Below are 5,086 nucleotides of genomic sequence, written 5' to 3'. Positions count from 1 at the left end.
GGAAGCCCAGTCGACTCATGTCCTGTTGCATTATATCGTATCAACCAACAGTACTGCACACAGGAAAGCACTGTCTTCTCAGCATGCCCTGCTCTCCTTCCTTCCGCCCTACCACTTCTCCCAGCCCCATAATCATTTACCTTGCTGAGTACCTGATACCCTATGGGGGAAACTGACCACTGTGCAGAGGGCCTAGCACCACTTCACAGAATCACAGAAATGTGGAGTTGAAGGGACCTCAGGAGGTCAAACAATCCATCCCCATGTGCTAAGGCAGGACCAAGTGCACCTAGAACATCCAACCAGTTCTTAAACCCCCCCAATGACAGGGATTCCACAGCCTCCCTAGGTCACCTGTTCCTGTGCTGAACCATCCTTAGAGTTAGAAAGTTTTTATAAATATCTAACCTAAATCTCCCTCGCTGCTAACTAAGCCAATTCCTTCTTGTCCTACCCTTGGTGGACATGGGCACCAATTGATCACAGTCCTCTTTATAAGAACCATTTGCATATTTGCAGATTGTTATCATGTCCCCCCTCAGTTGTCTCTTCACTGGACAAAACATGCCCAATTCTTTCAACCGTTCCTCACAGGTCATGTTGTCTAAACCTCTGATCATTTCTGTTGTTCTCCTCTGGACTCCGTACAATTTGTCCTCATCCGTCTTGAAGCGCAGCACCCAGACCTGAAACACGGTTCTCCTGCGCCAAATAGAGGAGAACAGCTCCCATCTCCGACCCACCCCACTCCTGTCAATACATCCCAGAATGACATTTGCCTTTTTTCAACACTATCACACTGTAGACTCACATTCCATTTGTGGTCCACCAGAAACCACACATCCTTTTCTGCTGTGCTGCTGCCGAACCAGTGAGTCCCCATACCTCCCCTGTGAGTAAGGACTTCCAACTTCGCACCCTCCTTGTGGTAGTTACATCTAGTCCATATTTTCTTAGTTTGAGTAGGAAAATGTCATGTGGGACTGTGTCGAAAGACTTCCTAAATTCAAGATACATCATGTCCACCTCTTCCCCTCATCCACTAAACTGGGTACCCAATCAAAGCAGGAAATTATATTTGTTTGGCATGACTTGTTCAGATCTTCATCCAGATCACAGTGTGGCTCCCTATGCGTGAGATGGTGCTGTCCAAGTCTCAGCTGTGATCATAGCTCTTGTCTGCAGCTGTCGTCTTGGAGACGCAGACAGAACATCAGTCCTGGTCTAGGTGGTGCCGTGGTAACAGGGTTAACACAGGAAGAAGATGACAGAGGCGGCTAATGACTATCCATGCTTGACGGTGTCAGAGAGCGGGATGTGGGCGGTCAGGTCTAGTGGTCAGAGCAGGACCTGGCAGCCAAGAACTGGAGTTGTGGGTCAGAGCCAGGGGCAGGAGCCAGGAGTCGGAACCCAGGGTCAGAACTGGGGGTCGGACCCCAAGTTGGAGATGAGGAATCGGAGCTGAGGGTCAGAACCAGGTTACCTGGAGAGAGGCCAGGCAGGAGCTGGGCTGGACCAAGGCCGTAGCTATCATAGCTGTGGGCAAAAGCTTTGAGCAGCTACTGAACTGCTACTTCTGGGCTTAAGAGCCTGTCTGCTGGCCCTTCCCACCAATCAGGCAGCTTGGTACAGGCCAGCTGCGCTCGTTAGGTTACCTGGAGACTGGCTCTGCTGTAAGCCCTGATTCCAGACAGATGGTCCTTGTCGATGGTCCCATACGGCAGGTTCCTCTAGAGAGTGACTCCTCAGGACTTGGAGCTCTCCAGGCCTTCCATCCAGTTGTCCGTAAGCTCAAGGTGAAAAGAGGCAAAGAAATACACTCAAGCTCCTCCTATGATAACTCGTGTGGGTCTTCCCAGGTCCCCTTTTCTTGTGGCCCCCTCCTAGAGGAACAGCTCTGGTCCAATCAGTGTCACACACATGCTTCCACCAAATAGACCTTTCAACATTCCACTGAGAAAAAACACTGCACACACATGTGGGTTTTGCCCATATAAAGTCAGTTTCTGCTCAGTGACTTCCCTTTTCTCAGATGTTTCCCGGTGGTTCGCTCTGTCCTGTCTGGATTGTGGTGAGCATTGGCGTGTGGTTCACCTGACTTATTTCCTCCTCTGCCTACTTTAGAACAACACATTCCCTCTGGCTAAAGGCATTTCTTTGCTCTCCTGGTTGCCACTGGCCAGCAGAGTCTATCATGGCATGTGTGCTGGGGTCATTAACTGGGGCCCCATTATATTGTCCTGCCAACCAAGACTTCATTCTCAAAGCTTCCTCATTGGAGTGCCTTCCTGAAGACAAGTGTAAACTCAGCTGTCCCTGCCTGAATGAGCGTCGGCAAAGCTGTTCTGAGCAGGCGCCCTTAAGGGTTAGTTTCACAAACACAAGTTACCAGTGTAGAACTACAGATATTCCCAGATCCCCAACGGTGCAAATCGGCATTGGTCCAAAGGCGTCCACATCCCCATTTACACCAACTAAGGGTCTGGCCTTATATTATGAACTGCCACCTGCTCTGTGGTGGAGTCGTGCCCAAAACTAGCCCAGGGATTAGAAATGGGGCATTTATCGAGAATGAGGAAGCTTGTCAGAAATGACCCTATGTCTACACTAAGGAAACTGAGCTCAGACTCAGTGCGGAGGCTGCCGGAACCAGACTACCAAGCCAAGGTGGGAGGCAAAGCCCAGACACCAAGAGCTAGCGAGGCTCCCTGCTTACCCCTGGCTGAGTTACACATCCCCATACGCCACAGACTGCGACCTGCGACCTGAACTCTGCTCCCCTCCCCAGCTCAGTTCTTCCCCACCTCTAGTGGCTGTGGCTGTTTGGGGCAGTAGCTGGTGCTGTTGGCAGAGTCACTTGGCGAAGGGCTGAGCGCACGCGGCTGAGGAAAGGCTGGTGTTCCTGGGGGGCAGCGCTAAGCTTGCAGTGTGTGGGGCAGTAGCGAGGGTGACAGTGCAGCCTGCCTGGAGTGGAGACGTTGAGGGCATGTGCTGGTCGCTGGCTGAACTTTTTATTTCCTTTCTTTTGTGTGTTTCATTTCCTCAGTGTTTTTCATGTTTCGCTGGACGTTGCAGTGGGGGAGGGGGAGAAGAACAGCTGTTGATGGACAATGCTTGATCCAGCAGCTGCACAGGCTCTTCTCTGCTGGAGGAGACACTGGCAGAAAAGCACCCAGAGTTCAATCACCCAGTGACGTTTGTGCAGCCTGGCCTCCATCGATAAGGTTTCCGTGCACAGTTCCTGTTACAGCCAGTGAGAGTGAACAGGGAATAGCAACCATGATATTTGCAATATGCCCTGACGGTCTGAGCCTCTGACCCACTCAGCTCCCTTTGTACGGACACTGACTGCATGTCCCCGAGGGAGGGGAGGCCCCAGGAGGGTGGAGCTAGCGTATCTGGCCCCTGAGCCAGCCTCCCCTCCAGTTCCAGCATAGGAGGCAGGGCAGGGACGGACTGTAGGGACCATTATCAGCCATTGAGGTTTAAATCAGCCCCCGCGCCCCAGGCTCCTCCAGCCCCCAACAAGGCTGGTGTAGTATCTGCCAATGAGGTTCCCTGAGGGCCCCATTCCCAGGTGGGGCACAGCAGAGAATGGGGGCCACAGCTGGTTAATTACATTTCAGCCTGAAATTTACCAACCGTTTCAAACCTGGATAAATGCTCTAGTCGGCTTCTGAGCAACTGGGGGATGGAAACAAAGCAATAGGATGAGACATATAGATTGACCATGGGAAAATACTCACTCGGGTCTGACAAGCATCTAAGCCGTTTGTATGCAGCCGTCCATTTAGTGGGGTCCTTAGGCTTCTGGAGGGTTCCAGGGACCTGGTAGAACAGACCCACCCACGCTCCAATAGCCTCTGTCTTATTGAGGAGGATGAAAGTCTCAAAGAAGGAGAACATGAAACCGGAAGAGAGGGAAACAATCCCATAGTTGGGACCATAGAATCATAGACTATCAGGGTTGGAAGGGACCTCAGGAGGTATCCAGTCCAACCCCCTGCTCAAAGCAGGACCAATCCCCAACTAAATCATCCCAGCCAGGGCTTTGTCAAGCCAGACCTTAAAATCCTCTAAGGAAGGAGATTTCACCACCTCCCTAGGTAACCCATTCCAGTGCTTCACCACCCTCCTAGTGAAACAGTTTTTCCTAATATCCAACCTAAACCTCCCCCACTGCAATTTGAGACCATTACTCATTGTTCTGTCATCTGCTACAACTGAGAACAGTCTAGATCCATCTTCTTTCGAACCCCCTTTCAGGTAGTTGAAAGCAGCTATCAAATCCCCCCTCATTCTTCTCTTCTGCAAACTAAACAATCCCAGTTCCCTCAGCCCCCAACTATTTTTGTTGCCCTCCGCTGGATTCTTTCCAATTTTTCCACATCCTTCTTGTAGTGTGGGGCCCAAAACTGGACACAGTACTCCAGATGAGGCCTCACCAATGTCGAATAGAGGGGAATGATCACGTCCCTCGATCTGCTGGCAATGCCCCAACTTATACAGCCCAAAATGCCATTAGCCTTCCTGGCAACAAGAGCACTCTCACACTGAGGATACCTCTCCAGGGGAGGGAACTCCAGTTATTGATAAGAGACAGGTAATAGTAAGGGGGATTCAATCATTAGAAACAGAGATAGCTGGGTTTGCGATGACCGGGAGAACCGCATGGTGACTTGCTTGTCTGGTTCGAAGGTTGCGGATCTCTCAAGACAGCTAGACAGACATATATGTAGTGCTGGAGAGGAGATGGTGGTCATGATACATGTAGCTACCAGTGACATAGGGAACGATGGGAGGCCAAATTTAGGCTGCCAGGTTAGAGATCGAAATCTAAGACCTCCATGGTAGCATTTTTTGAAATGCTTCCAGTTCCAGGCGAATGGCCAGTTAGACAGGCAGAACTGCAGGGTCTCAATGCACTGATGAGATTATGGTGTAGGGAGGAGGGGGTTAAATTTATTCGGAACTGAGGAACCTTTTGGGAAAGGGGTCTACAGGAAGGATGGGCTCCACCTTATCCAAAATGGAACCAGATTGCTGGCACTTAAAATGAAAGAGGTCATAGAGCAGTTTTTAAACT

This window comes from Chrysemys picta, chromosome 22 (genome assembly GCF_011386835.1).
Source record: "Chrysemys picta bellii isolate R12L10 chromosome 22, ASM1138683v2, whole genome shotgun sequence".
In the NCBI taxonomy this organism is placed as follows: Eukaryota; Metazoa; Chordata; order Testudines; family Emydidae; genus Chrysemys; species Chrysemys picta.
Note: the sequence above shows the minus strand (reverse complement) of the source record.